The sequence below is a fragment of the Bombina bombina genome, chromosome 6, assembly GCF_027579735.1.
Source record: "Bombina bombina isolate aBomBom1 chromosome 6, aBomBom1.pri, whole genome shotgun sequence".
NCBI classification, from domain to species: domain Eukaryota; kingdom Metazoa; phylum Chordata; class Amphibia; order Anura; family Bombinatoridae; genus Bombina; species Bombina bombina.
The window spans coordinates 812160324-812183677 of NC_069504.1; positions in this window are offsets into that span (position 1 = coordinate 812160324).

Here is a 23354-nt window from a genome sequence, read left to right on the forward strand (position 1 = left end):
AGACAAAACAAAGTTCCTTTGCAAAATACAGAAAAGACCATTTTACTAGGTCTGCAAACCAAGTCTTGCACGGCCACAAAGGAGCAGTGAGGATCTCTGATGCACGCTCCTGTTTGATGCACGTGATCACACAAGGAAGGAGAGCAATCAGAGTGAAGAGATAAATAAGATTGAAATTCCGTGGAACCGCTAACGCGCCAACCAAGACAGCTTGAGGATCCCTCTATCTCGACCCGTATCTGGGCAGGTTTGCATTTAGAAGAGAAGCCATTAGAACTATCTCCGGGATACCCCACCTGAGCGTTATCTCAGAGAAAACCTTCTGATGAAGAGACCACTCCCCGGCATGAAAGATCTGTAGGCTCAGAAAGTCCACTTCCAAATGGTCCACCCCCGGAATATGGATGGCCGAGATGTGACAATTGTGAGACTACTCCCAGGTCAAAATCTCCCAGGACGGTCTCAGAAAGAACATGCCCTGATTTAGAAGATCCTGAGAGTCACCAAGAGAGAGATCTATAGTCGTTCGGTTCTAATTGATCCCTTGTTACAGATTGGAATGATCCCCAATCCACTGATTGAGTATACATAGTTGTAGGGGCCTCTGGTAGAAGCGTTCTAAAGGAATAATATCCATGGGTGCTACCAGAAGAACCACCACTTCCATACATTGGAATACAGAGAGGTGATCCGTAGACTGAAAATAAACGGCAGGGAGATAGAAGTTTGGCTTGACGTTGATCTGTCAAAAAGGTCTACATGGAAGTCAAATCTATAATTGTTCTCAAGAAGCACACTCTGGAAGTGAGAACAAGCGAGCTCTAGCTCAGATTTATTTTCCAACCATGGGACTGAAGTATACAAAAGAGTGTGTCCGTGTGAGAGCTTGCTAAAGGAAAAGAAGGAGCCTAAACTAAGATATCGTCCAAGCAGGGAGCCGCTGTGATTCCTTGCAATCTGGTCACTGCCAGAAGAGTTCTCCACACCTTCGTAAATATCCTTGGGGCTGTAGCTAGACCAAAGGGAAGAGCTATGAATTGATAAAGATCATCCAGAAAGGCAAACCGGAGGAACCGATAATGCTCTTTGCATAAGGGAAAGAGTAGGAATGCGTCCAAGTCTATAGTGGTCATAAATTGACCCTACTGGACTAACGGAAGGTTAGATCCGATGGTCTCCATATTGAAGGAGGATGCCTTCAGAAATTTGTCAAGAAAATCAAGAAAAGGACAAAAAACTTCCTCTTTCTTGTGAACTACAATTAGCTTTATTAAAACCCTTGTCCCCTTTCTGAGAAAGGAACAGGAACAATTACTTCTATGGATGCTAGATCTTCTAAGCACCTTGAGAATGCTAACAAAATCAGCAGAGATGCTATATATAAAGAAAAACCTAAAAGAGTTTATGCTCGGTAAAGCAAGTAAACCACTAGACAAGATTAGTTCCATATAATAAAAAATAGTGGGCAAGCAATGGTAATGATTATAAACTACCATGTATGCTTGTCAACCACCCTAAAAATAAATAATCATAGGATTAAGAACTCAGAAAGAGGAGAAATCAGCAGAAAAATATAATTTATGCTTACCTGATAAATTCATTTCTCCTGTAGTGTAGTCAGTCCACGGGTCATCCATTACTTATGGGATTATAACTCCTCCCTAACAGGAAGTGCAAGAGGATCACCCAAGCAGAGCTGCTATATAGCTCCTCCCCTCTACGTCATATCCAGTCATTCGACCGAAACCATACGAGAAAGGAGAAACTATAGGGTGCAGTGGTGACTGGAGTTTAATTAAAATTTAGACCTGCCGTAAAAACAGGGCGGGCCGTGGACTGACTACACTACAGGAGAAATGAATTTATCAGGTAAGCATAAATTATATTTTCTCCTGTTAAGTGTAGTCAGTCCACGGGTCATCCATTACTTATGGGATACCAATACCAAAGCTAAAAGTACACGGATGACGGGAGGGACAGGCAGGATCTTTACACGGAAGGAACCACTGCCTGTAGAACCTTTCTCCCAAAAACAGCCTCCGAAGAAGCAAAAGTGTCAAATTTGTAAAATTTTGAAAAAGTGTGAAGTGAAGACCAAGTTGCAGCCTTGCAAATCTGTTCAACAGAGGCCTCATTCTTAAAGGCCCAAGTGGAAGCCACAGCTCTAGTAGAATGAGCTGTAATCCTTTCAGGAGGCTGCTGTCCAGCAGTCTCATAGGCTAAACGTATTATGCTACGAAGCCAAAAAGAGAGAGAGGTAGCCAAAGCTTTTTGACCTCTCCTCTGTCCAGAATAAACGACAAACAGGGAAGAAGTTTGACGAAAATCTTTAGTTGCCTGCAAATAAAATTTCAGGGCACGGACGACGTCCAGATTGTGCAAAAGTCGTTCCTTCTTTGAAGAAGGGTTAGGGCACAATGATGGAACAACAATCTCTTGATTGATATTCTTGTTAGTGACTACCTTATGTAAGAACCCAGGTTTAGTACGCAGAACTACCTTGTCTGAATGAAAAATCAGATAAGGAGAATCACAATGTAAGGCCGATAACTCAGAGACTCTTCGAGCCGAGGAAATAGCCATTAAAAACAGAACTTTCCAAGATAACAGCTTGATATCGATGGAATGAAGGGGTTCAAACGGAACACCTTGCAGAACGTTAAGAACTAAGTTTAAGCTCCACGGCGGAGCAACAGTCTTAAACACAGGCTTAATCCTAGCCAAAGCCTGACAAAAAGCCTGAACGTCTGGAACTTCTGCCAGACGTTTGTGTAAAAGGATAGACAGAGCTGAAATCTGTCCCTTTAACGAACTAGCAGATAAACCCTTTTCTAAACCCTCTTGTAGAAAAGACAATATCCTAGGAATCCTAACCTTACTCCATGAGTAACTCTTGGATTCGCACCAATATAAGTATTTACGCCATATTTTATGGTAAATTTTCCTGGTAACGGGTTTCCTAGCCTGTATTAAGGTATCAATCACTGACTCCGAGAATCCACGCTTTGATAGAATCAAGCGTTCAATCTCCATGCAGTCAACCTCAGAGAAATTAGATTTGGATGTTTGAAAGGACCCTGAATCAGAAGGTCCTGTCTCAGAGGCAGAGACCATGGTGGACAGGACGACATGTCCACTAGATCTGCATACCAGGTCCTGCGTGGCCACGCAGGCGCTATTAGAATCACTGATGCTCTCTCCTGTTTGATCCTGGCAATCAATCGAGGAAGCATCGGGAAAGGTGGAAACACATAAGCCATGTTGAAGACCCAAGGTGCTGTCAGAGCATCTATCAGCACCGCTCCCTGGTCCCTGGACCTGGATCCGTAACAAGGAAGCTTGGAGTTCTGGCGAGACGCCATGAGATCCAGATCTGGTTTGCCCCAATGATGAAGCAGTTGGGCAAACACCTCCGGATGAAGTTCCCACTCCCCCGGATGAAAGGTCTGGCGACTTAGAAAATCCGCCTCCCAGTTCTCCACGCCTGGGATGTGGATCGCTGACAGGTGGCAAGAGTGAGACTCTGCCCAGCGAATTATCTTTGAGACTTCCATCATCGCTAGGGAACTCCTTGTTCCTCCTTGATGGTTGATGTAAGCCACAGTCGTGATGTTGTCTGACTGAAACCTGATGAACCTCAGAGTTGCTAACTGAGGCCAAGCCAGAAGAGCATTGAAAATTGCTCTTAATTCCAGAATGTTTATTGGAAGGAGTCTCTCCTCCTGAGTCCATGATCCCTGAGCCTTCAGGGAATTCCAGACTGCGCCCCAACCTAGAAGGCTGGCGTCTGTTGTTACAATCTTCCAATCTGGCCTGCGGAAGGGCATCCCCTTGGACAGATGTGGCCGAGAAAGCCACCATAGAAGAGAATCTCTGGTCTCTTGATCCAGATTTAGCAGAGGGGACAAATCTGAGTAATCCCCATTCCACTGACTTAGCATGCACAATTGCAGCGGTCTGAGATGCAGGCGCGCAAATGGTACTATGTCCATTGCCGCTACCATTAAGCCGATTACCTCCATGCACTGAGCCACTGACGGGTGTTGAATGGAATGAAGGACACGGCAAGCATTTAGAAGTTTTGATAACCTGTCCTCCGTCAGGTAAATTTTCATTTCTACAGAATCTATAAGAGTCCCTAGAAAGGGAACTCTTGTGAGTGGCAATAGAGAACTCTTTTCTACGTTCACCTTCCACCCATGCGACCTTAGAAATGCCAGAACTAACTCTGTATGAGACTTGGCAGTTTGGAAACTTGACGCTTGTATCAGAATGTCGTCTAGGTACGGAGCTACCGCTATGCCTCGCGGTCTTAGTACCGCCAGAAGAGAGCCCAGAACCTTTGTAAAGATTCTTGGAGCCGTAGCTAACCCGAAGGGAAGAGCTACAAACTGGTAATGCCTGTTTAGGAAGGCAAATCTTAGATACCGGTAATGATCCTTGTGAATCGGTATGTGAAGGTAGGCATCCTTTAAATCCACTGTGGTCATGTACTGACCCTTTTGGATCATGGGTAAGATGGTTCGAATAGTTTCCATTTTGAACGATGGAACTCTTAGGAATTTGTTTAGGATCTTTAAGTCCAAGATTGGTCTGAAGGTTCCCTCTTTTTTGGGAACCACAAACAGATTTGAATAGAATCCTTGCCCGTGTTCCGACCGCGGAACTGGGTGGATCACTCCCATTAGTAAGAGGTCTTGTACACAGCGTAGAAACGCCTCTTTCTTTATCTGGTTTGCTGATAACCTTGAAAGATGAAATCTCCCTTGTGGAGGAGAAGCTTTGAAGTCCAGAAGATATCCCTGAGATATGATTTCCAACGCCCAGGGATTCTGGACATCCCTTGCCCAAGCCTGGGCAAAGAGAGAAAGTCTGCCCCCCACTATATCCGTTTCCGGATCGGGGGCCCTCACTTCATGCTGTCTTAGGGGCAGCAGCAGGTTTTCTGGCCTGCTTGCCCTTGTTCCAGGACTGGTTAGGTTTCCAGCCCTGTCTGTAGCGAGCAACAGTTCCTTCCTGTCTTGGAGCGGAGGAAGTTGATGCTGCTCCTGCCTTGAAGTTACGAAAGGCACGAAAATTAGACTGTTTAGCCTTTGGTTTGGCCCTGTCTTGAGGCAGGGCATGGCCCTTACCTCCAGTAATGTCAGCGATAATTTCTTTCAAGCCGGGCCCGAATAATGTCTGCCCTTTGAAAGGAATATTAAGCAATTTAGATTTAGAAGTCACATCAGCTGACCATGATTTAAGCCACAGTGCTCTGCGCGCTTGAATGGCGAATCCGGAGTTCTTAGCCGTAAGTTTGGTTAAGTGTACTACGGCATCAGAAATAAATGAATTAGCTAGCTTAAGGGCTTTAAGCTTGTTCATAATCTCATCCAATGGAGCTGTGCTAAGGGTCTCTTCCAGAGACTCAAACCAGAATGCCGCCGCAGCAGTGACAGGCGCGATGCATGCAAGGGGTTGTAATATAAAACCTTGCTGAACAAACATTTTCTTAAGGTAACCCTCTAACTTTTTATCCATTGGATCTGAAAAAGCACAGCTATCCTCCACCGGGATAGTGGTGCGCTTAGCCAGAGTAGAAACTGCTCCCTCCACCTTAGGGACCGTCTGCCATAGGTCCCGTGTGGTGGCGTCTATTGGAAACATTTTTCTAAATATAGGAGGGGGTGAAAAGGGCACACCGGGTCTATCCCACTCCTTGTTAACAATTTCTGTAAGCCTTTTAGGTATAGGAAAAACGTCAGTACACGCCGGTACCGCAAAATATTTATCCAGCCTACATACTTTCTCTGGAAATTACAACCGTGTTACAATCATTCAGAGCCGCTAATACCTCCCCTAGTAATACACGGAGGTTCTCAAGCTTAAATTTAAAATTTGAAATCTCTGAATCCAGTTTACTTGGATCAGATCCGTCACCCACAGAATGAAGCTCTCCGTCCTCATGTTCTGCAAATTGTGACGCAGTATCAGACATGGCTCTACTATTATCAGCGCACTCTGTTCTTACCCCAGAGTGATCGCGTTTACCTCTTAATTCTGGCAATTTAGATAGTACTTCAGTCATAACATTAGCCATGTCTTGCAAAGTGATTTGTATGGGCCGCCCTGATGTACTTGGCGCCACAATATCACGCACCTCCTGAGCGGGAGGCGAAGGTACTGACACGTGAGGAGAGTTAGTCGGCATAACTTCCCCCTCGTTGTCTGGTGATATTTTTTTAACATATAAAGTTTGACTTTTATTCAAAGTAACATCTATACATTGAGTGCACAAATTTCTATTGGGCTCCACATTGGCCTTTAAACATAGTGAACAAACAGATTCATCTGTGTCAGACATGTTTAAACAGACTAGCAATAACACTAGCAAGCTTGGAGAAAACTTTTAAATAAATTTACAAGCTATATAAAAAACGCTACTGCGCCTTTAAGAAACATAAAAATGTGACACAGTTGAATTAACAATGAACCAAATATGTTAAAACAACTAAATTTTAACAGAAAATGTATAAAGTTAGCAGAGGATTGCACCCACCAGCAAAAGGATGATTAACCCCTTAATACCCAAAACGGATAACAATTGAAATAATAAACGTTTTTATCACAGTCAAACACACTGTCACAGGTCTGCTGTGACTGATTACCTCCCTCAAAACTAGTTTTGGAGACCCCTGGGCTCTGTAGAGACGTCCTGGATCATGGAGGAAGAAATAGGAAGACTGTGACTAAATTTTTACTGCGCAATAAAGCGCTAAAATAGGCCCCTCCCACTCATATTACAACAGTGGGGAAGCTCAGTAAACTGTTTTTATGCCGAAAAAAACGACAGCCATGTGGTAAAAATCATGCCCATAAAGTTTTATCACCAAGTACCTCAGAAAAAACGATTAAAATTGAAAATTATGAAGTGTTATTAATAAGCCTGCTGCTAGTCGCTTTCACTGCAGTGCAGGCTCAAATATTACTTTAATATTGACAGTATTTTCTTAGTGAAATTCCATTCCCCAGAAATACCTCAGAGTATACATACATACATATCAGCCTGATACCAGTTGCTACTACTGCATTTAAGGCTGCACTTACATTACATCGGTATTAGCAGTATTTTCTCAGTCAATTCCATTCCTTAGAAAATAATTTACTGCCCATACCTCCTTGCAGGTGGGCCCTGCATGCTATCCCCTGTTCTGAAGTTACCTCACTCCTCAGAATGGCCGAGAACAGCAAGTGGATCTTAGTTACGACCGCTAAGATCATAGAAAAAACTCAGGCAGATTCTTCTTCTAATGCTGCCTGAGAACAAACAACACACTCCGGTGCCGTTTAAAATAACAAACTTTTGATTGAAGAAATAAAAACTAAGTTTAACACACCACAGTCCTCTCACACGTCCTATCTTTAGTTAGGTGCAAGAGAAAGACTGGGTATGATGTAGAGGGGAGGAGCTATATAGCAGCTCTGCTTGGGTGATCCTCTTGCACTTCCTGTTAGGGAGGAGTTATAATCCCATAAGTAATGGATGACCCGTGGACTGACTACACTTAACAGGAGAAACAACATTTCTCCTATAATCCAAAAGCGAGTACAATCACTGGCTACATCCCATAAGAATAAAATGTATAATTGCTTAGAGAGAGTGGACATAGAATTGCCCAGGAGTTCAAATCCCTCTAGAAGACTTAATGGACTGCTATAAGCCTAATAAGCAAACAGACATACTAGAAAAAAAACGAGTATGTCTAAGCCTCCATAAAAGTAAAATCCCTTAGCTGGATAAGAAGCACAACACACAACTAGAAGTGATTTAACAATTAAACAAGAATGGTCCATCATACTTGATAATTGAACTATATGAGCTATTGACCAAACACTTTGTGTAAACCACTTATTTAATTAAACTAATGTGAACTAAAGACCCTGTGCCAATAAATTATTGGTAAACAATATAAGGCTATAAGTATTCACACTGAGCTAAGTATATCTAATATCTAGTACAAGTGAAAATACACAACCAATCTACTCTTTACACATTTGAGCCACTGATAAAAGACACTATATCACTATATTTGTCTCACTGGCAGGGGTAACCTTATTTATTCTGATTTGGGGATTTACATTATCTAGTTGATAATCCAGATATTATACCAACCCCAACTACAAGAAACCTAACCCCCTATGTATCTGATAATCACTCCAATATTTAATATATCTACGTGTTAGCCAATATAAGCTCCATTGGTCTAAAACTAAGACCAAGTGGCAGCCTTGCAAATCTGTTCAACAGAGGCCTCATTCTTAAAGGCCCAGGTGGAAGCCACAGCTCTCAGTTGTTACAATCGTCCAATCTGTCCTGCGAAAGGACATCCCTTTGGACAGATGGACCCGAGAAAGCCACCAGAGAAGAGAATATCTGGTCTCTTGATCCAGATTTAGCAGAGGGGACAAATTTGAGTAATCCCCATTCCACTGACTTAGCATGCATAATTGCAGCGGTCTGAGATGCAGGCGCGCAAATGGTACTATGTCCATTGCCGCTACCATTAAGCCGATTACTTCCATGCACTGAGCTACTGACGGACGTGGAATGGAATGAAGGACACGGCAAGCATTTAGAAGTTTTAATAACCTGGACTCCGTCAGGTAAATTTTCATCTCTACAGAATCTATAAGAGTCCCTAGGAAGGGAACTCTTGTGAGTGGTAATAGAGAACTCTTTTCCACGTTCACCTTCCACCCATGCAACCTCAGAAATGCCAGAACTATCTCTGTATGAGACTTGGCAATTTGAAAACTTGACGCTTGTATCAGAATGTCGTCTAGGTACGGAGCCACCGCTATGCCTCGCGGTCTTAGCACCGCCAGAAGTGAGCCCAGAACCTTTGTAAAAATTCTCGGGGCCGTAGCTAACCCGAAGGGAAGAGCTACAAATTGCTAATGCCTGTCTAGAAAGGCAAATCTTAGGTACCGATAATGATCTTTGTGAATCGGTATGTGAAGGTAGGCATCCTTTAAGTCCACTGTGGTCATATACTGACCCTCTTGGATCATGGGTAGGATGGTTCGAATAGTTTCCATTTTGAATGATGGAACTCTTAGGAATTTGTTTAAGATCTTTAGGTCCAAAATTGGTCTGAAGGTTCCCTCTTTCTTGGGAACCACAAACAGATTTGAGTAAAATCCTTGCCCTTGTTCCGTCCGCGGAACTGGGTGGATCACCCCCATTAGTAAGAGGTCTTGTACACAGCGTAGAAACGCCTCTTTCTTTATTTGGTTTGCTGATAACCTTGAAAGATGAAATCTCCCTTGTGGAGGAGAAGCTTTGAAGTCCAGAAGATATCCCTGGGATATGATCTCCAACACCCAGGGATCCTGGACATCTCTTGCCCAAGCCTGGGCGAAGAGAGAAAGTCTGCCCCCCACTAGATCCATTTCCGGATAGGGGGCCCTCTCTTCATGCTGTCTTAGGGGCAGAAGTAGGTTTTCTGGCCTGCTTGCCCTTGTTCCAGGACTGGTTAGGTTTCCAGCCCTGTCTGTAACGAGCAACAGTTCCTTCCTGTTTTGGAGCGGAGGAAGTTGATGCTGCTCCTGCCTTGAAGTTACGAAAGGCACAAAAATTAGACTGTTTGGCCTTTGATTTGGCCCTGTCCTGAGGAAGAGTATGACCCTTACCTCCAGTAATGTCAGCAATAATTTCTTTCAAGCAGGGCCCGAATAAGGTCTGCCCTTTGAAAGGAATATTAAGCAATTTAGATTTAGAAGTCACGTCAGCTGATCAGGATTTAAGCCATAGCGCTCTGCGCGCCTGGATGGCGAATCCGGAGTTCTTAGCTGTTAGTTTGGTTAAATGTACGACGGCATCGGAAACAAATGCGTTAGCTAGCTTAAGTGCTTTAAGCTTGTCCATAATCTCATCCAATGGAGCTGTGCGAATGGCCTCTTCAAGAGACTCAAACCAGAATGCCGCAGCAGCAGTGACAGGCGCAATGCATGCAAGGGGCTGTAAGATAAAACCTTGTTGAACAAACATTTTCTTAAGGTAACCTTCTAATTTTTTATCCATTGGATCCGAAAAAGCACAACTATCCTCCACCGGGATAGTGGTACGCTTAGCTAAAGTAGAAACTGCTCCCTCCACCTTAGGGACCGTCTGCCATAAGTCTCGTGTGGTGGCGTCTATTGGAAACATTTTCCTAAATATAGGAGGAGGGGAAAAGGGCACACCGGGTCTATCCCACTCCTTGCTAATAATCTCTGTAAGCCTTTTAGGTATATGAAAAACGTCAGTACACACCGGCACCGCATAGTATCTATCCAGCCTACATAATTTCTCTGGAATTGCAACCGTGTTACAATCATTCAGAGCCGCTAATACCTCCCCTAGCAATACACGGAGGTTCTCAAGCTTAAATTTAAAATTAGAAATCTCTGAATCCAGTCTCCCTGGATCAGAACCGTCACCCACAGAATGAAGCTCTCCGTCTTCATGTTCTGCAAATTGTGACGCAGTATCGGACATGGCTCTCCCATTATCAGCGCGCTCTGTTCTTAACCCAGAGCTATCGCGCTTGCCTCTTAGTTCTGGCAATTTAGATAAAACTTCTGTCATAACAGTAGCCATGTCTTGCAAAGTGATTTGTAAGGGCCTCTCTGATGTACATGGCGCCACAATATCACGCGCCTCCTGAGCGGGAGGCGAAGGTACTGACACGTGAGGAGAGTTAGTCGGCATAACTTCCCCCTCGTCGTCTGGTGATAATTTCTTTACAGATAAAGATTGACTTTTATTTAAAGTGACATCAATACATTTAGTACACATATTTCTATGGGGCTCCACATTGGCCTTCAAACATAGTGAACAAACAGATTCATCTGTGTCAGACATGTTTAAACAGACTAGCAATGAGACTAGCAAGCTTGGAAAATACTTTCAATAAATTTACAAGCAATATAAAAAACGCTACTGCGCCTTTAAATAGCACAAAAAAACTGTCACAGTTGAAATAACAATGAACCAAATCAGTTATAGCAACCAAATTTTCACAGTAAATGTATTAAGTTAGCAAAGGATTGCACCCACCAGCAAATGGATGATTAACCCCTTAATACCCAAAAACGGATAATCAATTTAACAATTAACGTTTTTATCACAGTCAAACACACTGTCACAGGTCTGCTGTGACTGATTACCTCCCTCAAAATGACTTTTGAAGACCCCTGAGCTCTCTAGAGACGTCCTGGATCATGGAGGAAGAAGCAGGAAGACTGTGACTGAAATTTTACTGCGCAAAAATAGGCCCCTCCCACTCATATTACAACAGTGGGAGACCTCAGTTAACTGTTTCTATGCAGAAATATACGTTAGCCATGTGGAAAAAATCATGCCCCAATAAGTTTTATCACCAAAGTACCTCACAAAAACGATTAACATGCCAGTAAACGTTTAACATCCATTTTAAAGGTTATGTAGTGTTATTAATAAGCCTGCTACCAGTCGCTTCTACTGCAGTTAAGGCTCATACATTACTTCAGTATTAACAGCATTTTCTAGTCAAATTCTATTCCATAGAAAATTACTTTACTGCACATACATTCATCAGCCTGATACCAGTCGCTACTACTGCATTTAAGGCTGTACTTACATTACATAGGTATCAGCAGTATTTTCTTAGTCAATTCCATTCCTTAGAAAAATATTTTACTGCACATACCTCGTTTGCAGGGGACCCCGCATGCTATTCCCTTTTCTGAAGTTACCCCACTCCTCAGAATGTGCGAGAACAGCCAGTGGATCTTAGTTACTTCTGCTAAGATCATAGAAAACGCAGGCAGATTCTTCTTCTAAATACTGCCTGAGAGAAAAAACAGCACACTCCGGTGCCATTTAAAATAACAAACTTTTGATTGAAGAAATAATTAGGTGTAAAAAACTCCACACTCCTCTCACGACCTCCATCTGTTGAGGGTTGCAAGAGAATGACTGGATATGACATGTGAGGGGAGGAGCTATATAGCAGCTCTGCTTGGGTGATCCTCTTGCAACTTCCTGTTGGGAAGGGAATATATCCCAAAAGTAATGGATGACCCGTGGACTGAATACACTTAACAAGAGAAAATCTATTTAAACAAGATAAACTGTGGTGGGATCAACAATTCTGCAAACAGTACATTCAGAGAAACCTGATACCCAGAGGGTTAAGAATACAGCTCTTTCCGGCATTTGAGTTCAAACTGAAAAATCTAAGTGAGGAATGGGAAGAAGCTCTAAGTGAGTGTTCCAGTAAATTGATGAAAATCCTCATTAAACATGATTGATATGAATTTGAACTTAGAGGAAACCATCAAAACCCAAAATGAACAATTAAAGAAATTTGAGAACTTAAAAGAATTTGAGAATGCATATAACAGATATCAAAAAGAACTAGACAAATATGAAACAGAAATTAAAAATACCAAGAGGGGGAAACTACAAAGAGACATCCAAGACTACAATAACAACAAAGTATACAAATGGAAAAATCAAACCAATATTTCTAATCCTAGAACACACAGGAGAATCAATATTGTTGAAACAGATGTATCAGACACTGAAACTGAGGATTCAGAAACAATAGATAATCCAGCAAGATCAGATGAAACAGAATCTTCAACTTCACAAACATCTAAGATTATTGACAATAGGAAAAGGAAGTCTTTTTTAGAAGAGGATTCAAGCACAGATACGGAGCCACCAGAAGAGGTGGGAGGAACAAACAAAAGACACACAAGAACCCACAACAAAAAATCTCAAAACAAACAACAGACAAGCAAACCTTACAAGAGGAATCCCAGTCCATTCTCAATAATGAGAATGAAGAATTGAGAATTATAAATCTATCTAATCGTATATTATCTGTACATCCTCTGAGTGTACTATCTAAAGGTTTATCTTTTTGTCCTAATTCTCAATTGGACAAATTTGAAACAATAAAAGATATACAACTCTTCCTGCGCAAATTGCTTTAAAAAAAAAAACATTTTGAGATGAAACAACATTCAGATGCTCCTGCTGATTTATCTGAGAATGAACTTGAATCTCTCCAAAATTTGGAAGATCTACTAATGGAACAAATACCATCAGTACAACCAGACTGGCGTACCCCTCTAAAAGTCAAATCTAAGTTCACTCCCCCCAGTAATACAAGTTCTAGTATTGATATCTTTAATCAGGCGGTTTGTAAGGCTATAAACAGTATGAATATTCTTCCAAAAACAAAAAACCTAAGTGCACAAGAACGCAAGGCTCTCCATGATATGGAATCTTGGGATGATGTGATTATCAGAAATGGGGATAAGGGAGGGAACATTGTAATATGGCCAGAAGAAATGTATGTAAAGGAAGCTGTTACACAACTCAAAAATCGTGAACGTTATAAAAAATTATGGGGAAACCCATTGACACAATTTCATCAACAATATAATTCACTGATTGAGACAGCCTAGAAAAACGGAATCATCACTAATAAAGAATATACATTCCTGCACATACCCCACCCTAAAATAGCAACATTCTATCTTATTCCCAAGATCCATAAAAACCAGCAACAACCCCCTGGTCGTCCTATTGTCTCCGGCAATGAACCTTACTGAAAAAGCCAGCCAATACATAGAACTGAGATTGAGACAATTCCTGACCCAACTTCCATCTTATGTCAGGGACACAATGGAAGTATTGCAACAATAAGATATTAATATCTCGAAAAGTTCATGGCTTGTTACAGCGGACGTAGAATCGCTCTACACCAGCATTAATCATAAACTAGGACTACAAGCTGTAAGACATTTTCTCAACATGGATTGTGAAGAGAGTGAAGAACATAACCCATTTGTCATGGATCTATTACAATTTATTCTCACCAAAAATTTATTTTTGTTCAACAATAAATTTTACTTACAAACCCAAGGTACCGCCATGGGTATGGCCTGCGCTCCCACCTATGCCAATCTTTTTCTAGGCTGGTGGGAGCAAACATGTGTATTCTCTGATACTAACAATCTATACAGTATATCCATAATATCCCGTTATGGATTAGATATATAGACGATATCATGTTTATATGAGAAGGAACTCAAAGTGAACTCGAATCATTCCTCAAAATATTGAATCAAAACAATTTAAACATCAAGCTGACACATGAAATGAGCCAAACCCAAATCTCCTTTTTGGATCTGTGTATCAAGAAAGAAAAAAATGGATGCCTAAGTACTGATCTCTTCAGAAAGAAGACAGCTGCTAACAATGTACTATATGCTACAAGTGCTCATGCTCCCAATACCACCAAGTCTCTGCCTGTAGGCGAGTTTCTAAGAATGAGACGCAATTGCTCAGACGAGGCAACCTTTAAAATCAGGGCATCAGAACTAGAAACAAGACTACTAGCCAGAGGATATAGCAAGAGATCTATCCGCAGAGCTAAAAGCAGATCCTACAGAACACCCAGATCAGACCTACTCAAAGTCAAATCTAAGAAGACAGACAATAAAACACGTCTGATACTAACGTACAATGATCAGTCAAACCAAATTGTAGACATAATCCAACAAAATTGGCACATATTACAACTCGACTAGAACCTAAGGAAATATTTGGGTGCAAAGCCAGATATCGGATATAGAAGATCTCGAAATCTGAAAGAAATACTCAGCCCCAGCCATAATGTGAAAAAGAATCCACAACGTAAACCTAAGGAAAAAGGTTCATTTCCCTGTGGGAGTTGTTCTACATGCAGCCATATGATTAAAAAGAAAAAGACTATCATTGATAGATTTGGCAACCAGCATCCAATCCAAACGTACATAAGCTGTAACACTTTAGGAGTCATTTATGCTCTCCAATGTACATGTCCTCAGACCTACATAGGGATGACGACGAGAAAACTCCATACAAGAGTCATGGAACATCTCCAAAATATTAGAAATGCATCTAAGGATTTATCCAAAGACAGAAAAATTACTTCGGTGGCTTCCCACTTTATGAAATACCATCAATCCAAGACCTCTGAACTACAATGCTATGGTATACAAAAGATATCATTGGGTCTGAGGGGAGGTGATTTGGAAAATTCACTTCTGAAAATTGAAACGAGATGGATTTATTTGATGGACTGTGTTCACCCCAAGGGAATGAATGAATTAAACAACTACTCTATGTTTATATAGAAATATCTGTATTTCCTATTTTCTAGTTATTAGTAGCTCCAAAGTGTTGATAAAACTAAAAACATCCTGGAATTTATGGAACCTATTGTAAATTCAATACCTCCAAGTTCAGTTACAAGAACAAAATTATATACAGTATTCGAATTTTAACATAAAATGCCACTGATGAATATCCACTCACCTTCTTCGCCCTCTTCCCCCCCTTTTTTCCATCTTAGTTATATCCATTTTCTTTTTTTTTAAATAAAATCCCTCACTTTCTTCACGTTAGAAACAGTAGTTTATTATAGTTATTCCTTTGAAATAAGCACGAATATTACTGAGATATTATCACTTAGTGGTTCACTACCAAATATTAAATTAAAATTCTACGATTTAATAATTAAGAAGTCAATAAACTCAGAAATTTCCATTCTTTATCACTTTCTCCTCTTGTATTGTTTTGTAATAGTGATATGAAAAATAATTCTTAATAAATGTCACATAATTTTTTACAAAACTTTTATTTTGTCCCTCAGTCACTTTTATTTAATGTTCATTTTTTACCTCCCCCCCCCCCCTTTTTTAATTTCTAGTGCATCAAGTTATATGCACTTGATTTGTACCCCAATATCCGTACGATATGTACTGAAACACTGTAAAATAAGAACTCTATGAGAGATACCATGATAGTGTACTATAACAGTATCATGATATACATCACCATATTGTACCTTAATGTCATAATACAAGTTTCTTTCTCATCACTTAGTCCCAGTAACACAACCACACACCAACACGTTTTGTCACTGTTATTATATATTTTTTATTTTATTAGTTTTTATTGTGTGTCCAATTGTTCTAGTTAATTCACTCCACAATGCACAAAAATGCTGGGAGCATTTCTTCCACTCAGTCACTATCATTTTTTCACAATTTACGTCTATTTTCTAAACACTCACAAGTTTATAAAACCTAACAATATTTTCATATATACATCACCCAAGTATTTTATAATTAATTTTTTATCTCAATAAACAAAATCCCCCGTTTCAATGGTTCTAATACTATTAATGCCGTATTACCTGTTAGGTATCAAGCAACCATCAGACCAATTACCTCCATGCATTGAGCCACTGATGGAAGAAAAGTAGACTGGAGAGAAAGGCATGAAGCAAGAATTTTGGATTTTCTGACCTCTGTCAGAAAAATCTTCATGGACAAGGAATCTATGATTGTCACTGAGAAACACACCCTTGTAGCTGGAACAAGGGATTCACTTTCCACCCGTGGGAACGTAGAAAAGACAACAACATCTCTGTATGAGATTCTGCTATTTGAAAAGATGACGCCTGAACCAAGATGTGTCCAGGTAAGGCACTACTGCAATCCCCTGAGATCTTACCACTGCCAAAAGAGCCCCCAGAACCTTTGTGAATATTCTGGGAGCCATGGCAAACGGAAGTGCAACAAAGGGTGAATCTGCCCCTGGGAGGACAAGTCTTGAATCCTATTCTGTAACCCTGGGATACTATGTCCACAGCCCACGGATCTGGGACATCGCGTGTCCAAGCTTGTTGAAAAAAAAGAAAACCTGCCCCCCACTTGATCCAAGACAGGACCAGGACAGACCCTTCATGCTGATTTTTGGAAAGCTTTTTGGTTTGCTTTCCCTTATTCCAAGGCTGGCTGGACCTCCAAGAGGCCTTGGACTGTTCCAGCTTGGAAGAAGAGGGAGACTTCTGTCCTTTGAAGTTAAGAAAGCAATGAAAATTTGAATTTTGGCAACCCTTAGGTCTATTCTTCTTGTCCTGAGGTAGGAAAGACCCCTTTCCACCAGTAATCTCGGAAATTATCTCCGCCAGACCAGGACGAAAGAGAGCCTTACCCTTATAAGGTAAAGATAGTAGTTTGGACACGGAAGTTACATTAGCCGACTAAGATTTTAGCCACAACGCCCTGCGAGTTAGAACAGTGAAGCTGGACATTTTGGCTCCCAGTCTAATCACTTGCATGTTAGCATCAGAAATAAAAGAATTGACCAGTTTAAGAGCCTTGATCCTATCTTGTATCTTCTCTATAGAAGTTTCTTCTAAAATCAACTCAGTCAGGGCATCGCACCAACAAGATGCTGCACTTGTTTCCACACGGAGTTTCCGGTGGGAGGAGCTGTTCCAGTAGAGCACGCTGAGGTTGGCGTGTTGTATCGAGTGTGGACAGCTGTATACATCATCCTCCTATGGCCATTTTTCCCGCTGTTGGTGTATGAAGCACCCTAGGGAACTGGGCAAATCCACTCCGGCCCTGGCAGGGAACCCCAAAGTGACTATACAATCGGCTTTCAGTCTGAGCCGCAACTTCACTGTGCAGTGAAAAGACCAGATAAACAAGTATCTATAACTTAAAGCTGATAATTACCTATCTCGTAAGAGGTAAAGACCCAGCTGGCAGTGGGGTGCCCGTTGGAGGCTGGGAGACACGGAACACCGGAGGCACATAAGTTGTCAGGAGCAGACCGGTGGCAAAGTAAAGACGAAGAAAAGTGTGCCCGTTGTGGGGTGGTTTCACCTCCTAGGGCATTGTTATTGTGACGGACTACCCCGGCCACCTTTGAAACATCATACCCAGTACCTACTAAACTGGGGGTGCAGCAGAAAAAGCAGCCAATCCAGCAATAGCATCGTGGTCGAGACCTTGCGGCTACCCAATAGAGGATTGGAGGTGTGTGAGGGCGTGGACGCCATGCTCGTTACACAGACGGAGCCTCTACAGATCTGTAGAGCAGCACAGGATGCAGCGTTCCTGAAGGGAGAAACGGCTGTATAGCGCTTAGTCAAAGCAGGCTTATAAGAGTCGAATCAAGCAGCCAGCATCTGTAAGTTACTAACTCCTTTATATTTTCCTGGTCGGGTGGCCGGTGATACAGCTACAATATTGGGCAGAGGAAAGGCCGCCGCGCCACTATATGGACATAAGCTCTGGTACTGATATGCTTATTGGAAATTGGGAATAGGAGTGGCAAGAAAGCAAAGACATGCCTAGAATTAACTTTCTATATCACCGGGGTAACTGATAACTGTCCCTGAATCTACTGGCTGTGTGTCAGAAATATAGTACCGTGAAAAAAAGGGAGTAAGTTACCACGGAAGAGCTAGTTTTCTCTCAGAACTTTTATATTTAGAAGTGAGGGTTAAAACCCTAATTGGACATCCCCTTATATTATACAAGGCAGAATTCATATTATATGGTAAATTGTTGGGCCAAGATGAAACTCAGGGGGATATATGGCTAGTCCAAATTTTGTGTCTTTTTTGCTAACTAACTTTTATTTTGCCTTTCTGTTTTAAATGTGGGTATATGTGTTTTGGGGTATATAGATTTGAATGTCCTGTTTTTTCTAACGGGTGGTTGGTATTGGAGCTAAGGAATTAGCACTGGTTAAGCAAGTTGAACATAAATATTCCTTAAACAGGGACTAAGCTGACTTTATAAGGAAAGTGTATGATCCTCTGTTTGTGATATACTATTGTGAAAAAGTTGTGCCTAATGGCAATATTAGCAGGTAATATATACTGGTTATAGAGTCAGTACAGGCTTTTACCCACTAGTAACACGACTAAAAGTACACAACTTAAGTTTGTTTTACACCAAGGTTTTGTAATAAAAACTCACACAAAAAAAAAAAAAGGGGGAAAAAAGGAAGAAAAGAAAAACATAATTTATGCTTACCTGATAAATTCCTTTCTTCTGTAGTGTGATCAGTCCACGGGTCATCATTACTTCTGGGATATTACTCCTCCCCAACAGGAAGTGCAAGAGGATTCACCCAGCAGAGCTGCATATAGCTCCTCCCCTCTACGTCACTCCCAGTCATTCGACCAAGGACCAACGAGAAAGGAAAAGCCAAGGGTGAAGTGGTGACTGGAGTATAAATTAAAAAATATTTACCTGCCTTAAAAACAGGGCGGGCCGTGGACTGATCACACTACAGAAGAAAGGAATTTATCAGGTAAGCATAAATTATGTTTTCTTCTGTTAAGTGTGATCAGTCCACGGGTCATCATTACTTCTGGGATACCAATACCAAAGCAAAAGTACACGGATGACGGGAGGGATAGGCAGGCTCTTTATACAGAAGGAACCACTGCCTGAAGAACCTTTCTCCCAAAAATAGCCTCCGATGAAGCAAAAGTGTCAAATTTGTAAAATTTGGAAAAAGTATGAAGCGAAGACCAAGTTGCAGCCTTGCAAATCTGCTCAACAGAGGCCTCATTCTTGAAGGCCCAAGTGGAAGCCACAGCTCTAGTAGAATGAGCTGTAATTCTTTCAGGAGGCTGCTGTCCAGCAGTCTCATAAGCTAAACGAATTATGCTACGAAGCCAAAAAGAAAGAGAGGTAGCAGAAGCTTTTTGACCTCTCCTCTGCCCAGAGTAAACGACAAACAGAGAAGACGTTTGTCGAAATTCCTTAGTTGCCTGTAAGTAAAATTTTAGAGCACGGACTACATCCAGGTTGTGCAGTAGACGTTCCTTCTTCGAAGAAGGATTTGGGCACAAGGAAGGAACAACAATCTCTTGATTGATATTCCTGTTAGTAACTACCTTAGGTAAAAACCCAGGTTTAGTACGCAGAACTACCTTATCCGAATGAAAAATCAAATAAGGAGAATCACAATGTAAGGCTGATAATTCAGAGACTCTTCGAGCCGAGGAAATAGCCATTAAAAATAGAACTTTCCAAGATAACAACTTTATATCAATGGAATGAAGGGGTTCAAACGGAACGCCCTGTAAAACATTAAGAACAAGGTTTAAACTCCATGGTGGAGCAACAGTTTTAAACACAGGCTTAATCCTGGCCAAAGCCTGACAAAAAGCCTGGACGTCAGGAACTTCTGACAGACGTTTGTGTAACAGAATGGACAGAGCTGAGATCTGTCCCTTTAATGAACTAGCAGATAAACCCTTTTCTAAACCTTCTTGTAGAAAAGACAATATCCTAGGAATCCTAACCTTACTCCAAGAGTAACCTTTGGATTCACACCAATATAGGTATTTACGCCATATCTTATGGTAAATCCTTCTGGTAACAGGCTTCCTAGCCTGTATTAAGGTATCAATAACTGACTCAGAAAACCCACGTCTTGATAAAATCAAGCGTTCAATTTCCAAGCAGTCAGCTTCAGAGAAGTTAGATTTTGATGTTTGAAGGGACCCTGTATCAGAAGGTCCTGTTTCAGAGGTAGAGACCAAGGTGGACAGGATGACATGTCCACCAGGTTTGCATACCAAGTCCTGCGTGGCCACGCAGGAGCTATTAGAATCACTGATGCTCTCTCTTGTTTGATTCTGGCAATCAATCGAGGAAGCATCGGGAAGGGTGGAAACACGTAAGCCATCCTGAAGTCCCAAGGTGCTGTCAGGGCATCTATCAGGACTGCTCCTGGATCCCTGGATCTGGACCCGTAACGAGGAAGCTTGGCGTTCTGTCGAGACGCCATGAGATCTATCTCTGGTTTGCCCCAACGTCGAAGTATTTGGGCAAAGACCTCCGGATGGAGTTCCCACTCCCCCGGATGAAAAGTCTGACGACTTAAGAAATCCGCCTCCCAGTTCTCCACTCCCGGGATGTGGATTGCTGACAGGTGGCAAGAGTGAGACTCTGCCCAGCGAATTATCTTTGATACTTCCATCATAGCTAGGGAGCTTCTTGTCCCTCCCTGATGGTTGATGTAAGCTACAGTCGTGATGTTGTCCGACTGAAACCTGATGAACCCCCGAGTTGTCAACTGGGGCCAAGCCAGGAGGGCATTGAGAACTGCTCTCAATTCCAGAATGTTTATTGGCAGGAGACTCTCCTCCTGACTCCATTGTCCCTGAGCCTTCAGAGAATTCCAGACGGCACCCCAACCTAGAAGGCTGGCGTCTGTTGTTACAATTGTCCAGTCTGGTCTGCTGAATGGCATCCCCCTGGACAGATGTGGCCGAGAAAACCACCATAGAAGAGAAATTCTGGTCTCTTGATCCAGATTCAGAGAAGGGGATAAGTCTGAGTAATCCCCATTCCACTGACTTAGCATGCACAGTTGCAGTGGTCTGAGGTGTAAGCGTGCAAAGGGTACTATGTCCATTGCCGCTACCATTAAGCCGATTACCTCCATGCATTGAGCCACTGACGGGTGTTGAATGGAATGAAGGGTGCGGCAAGCACTTTGAAGTCTTGTTAGCCTGTCCTCTGTCAGGTAAATCTTCATTTCTACAGAATCTATAAGAGTCCCCAGGAAGGGAACTCTTGTGAGTGGGACGAGTGAACTTTTCTTTTCGTTCACCTTCCATCCATGTGACCTTAGAAATGCCAGTACTAACTCTGTATGAGACTTGGCAGTTTGAAAGCTTGAAGCTTGAATCAGAATGTCGTCTAGGTATGGAGCTACCGAGATTCCCCGCGGTCTTAGTACCGCCAGAAGAGCACCCAGAACCTTTGTGAAGATTCTTGGAGCTGTAGCCAATCCGAATGGAAGAGCCACAAACTGGTAATGCCTGTCTAGGAAGGCAAACCTTAGGTACCGGTAATGATCTTTGTGAATCGGTATGTGAAGGTAGGCATCTTTTAAATCTACAGTGGTCATGTACTGACCCTCTTGGATCATAGGTAAAATTGTCCGAATAGTCTCCATCTTGAACGATGGAACTCTTAGGAATTTGTTTAGGATCTTTAAGTCCAGGATTGGTCTGAAAGTTCCCTCTTTTTTGGGAACCACAAACAGATTTGAGTAAAACCCCTGTCCCTGTTCCGATCGTGGAACAGGATGGATTACTCCCATTAACAAGAGCTCTTGTACGCAGCGTAGAAACGCCTCTTTCTTTGTCTGGATTGTTGACAACCTTGACAGATGAAATCTCTCTCTTGGAGGAGAGTATTTGAAGTCCAGAAGGTATCCCTGAGATATTATCTCTAGCGCCCAGGGATCCTGGACATCTCTTGCCCAAGCCTGGGCGAAGAGAGAAAGTCTGCCCCCCACTAGATCCGATCCCGGATCGGGGGCCCTCAATTCATGCTGTTTTAGGGGCAGCAGCAGGTTTCCTGGTCTGCTTGCCCTTGTTCCAGGACTGGTTAGGTTTCCAGCCTTGTCTGTAGCGAGCAACAGCTCCTTCCTGTCTTGGTGCAGAGGAAGTTGATGCTGCTCCAGCCTTGAAATTACGAAAGGAACGAAAATTAGACTGTCTAGCCTTAGCTTTGGCTTTGTCCTGAGGCAGGGCATGGCCTTTACCTCCTGTAATGTCAGCGATAATCTCTTTCAACCCGGGCCCGAATAAGGTCTGCCCTTTGAAAGGTATATTAAGCAGTTTAGACTTAGAAGTAACATCAGCTGACCAGGATTTTAGCTACAGCGCCCTGCGTGCCTGAATGGCGAATCCTGAATTCTTCGCCGTAAGTTTAGTAAGATGTACTACGGCCTCCGAAATGAATGAATTAGCTAGTTTAAGGACTCTAAGCCTGTCCGTAATGTCGTCCAGAGTAGCTGAACTAATGTTCTCTTCCAGAGACTCAATCCAGAATGCCGCTGCAGCCGTGATCGGCGCAATGCATGCAAGGGGTTGCAATATAAAACCTTGTTGAACAAACATTTTCTTAAGGTAACCCTCTAATTTTTTATCCATTGGATCTGAAAAAGCACAGCTATCCTCCACCGGGATAGTGGTACGCTTAGCTAAAGTAGAAACTGCTCCCTCCACCTTAGGGACCGTTTGCCATAAGTCCCGTGTGGTGGCGTCTATTGGAAACATTTTTCTAAATATCGGAGGGGGTGAGAACGGCACACCGGGTCTATCCCACTCCTTAGTAACAATTTCAGTAAGTCTCTTAGGTATAGGAAAAACCTCAGTACTCGCCAGTACCGCAAAATATTTATCCAACCTACACATTTTCTCTGGTATTGCAACTGTGTTACAATCATTCAGAGCCGCTAACACCTCCCCTAGTAATACACGGAGGTTTTCCAGTTTAAATTTAAAATTTGAAATATCTGAATCCAGTCTGTTTGGATCAGAACCGTCACCCACAGAATGAAGTTCTCCGTCCTCATGTTCTGCCACCTGTGACGCAGTGTCTGACATGGCCCTAATATTATCAGCGCACTCTGTTCTCACCCCAGAGTGATCACGCTTACCTCT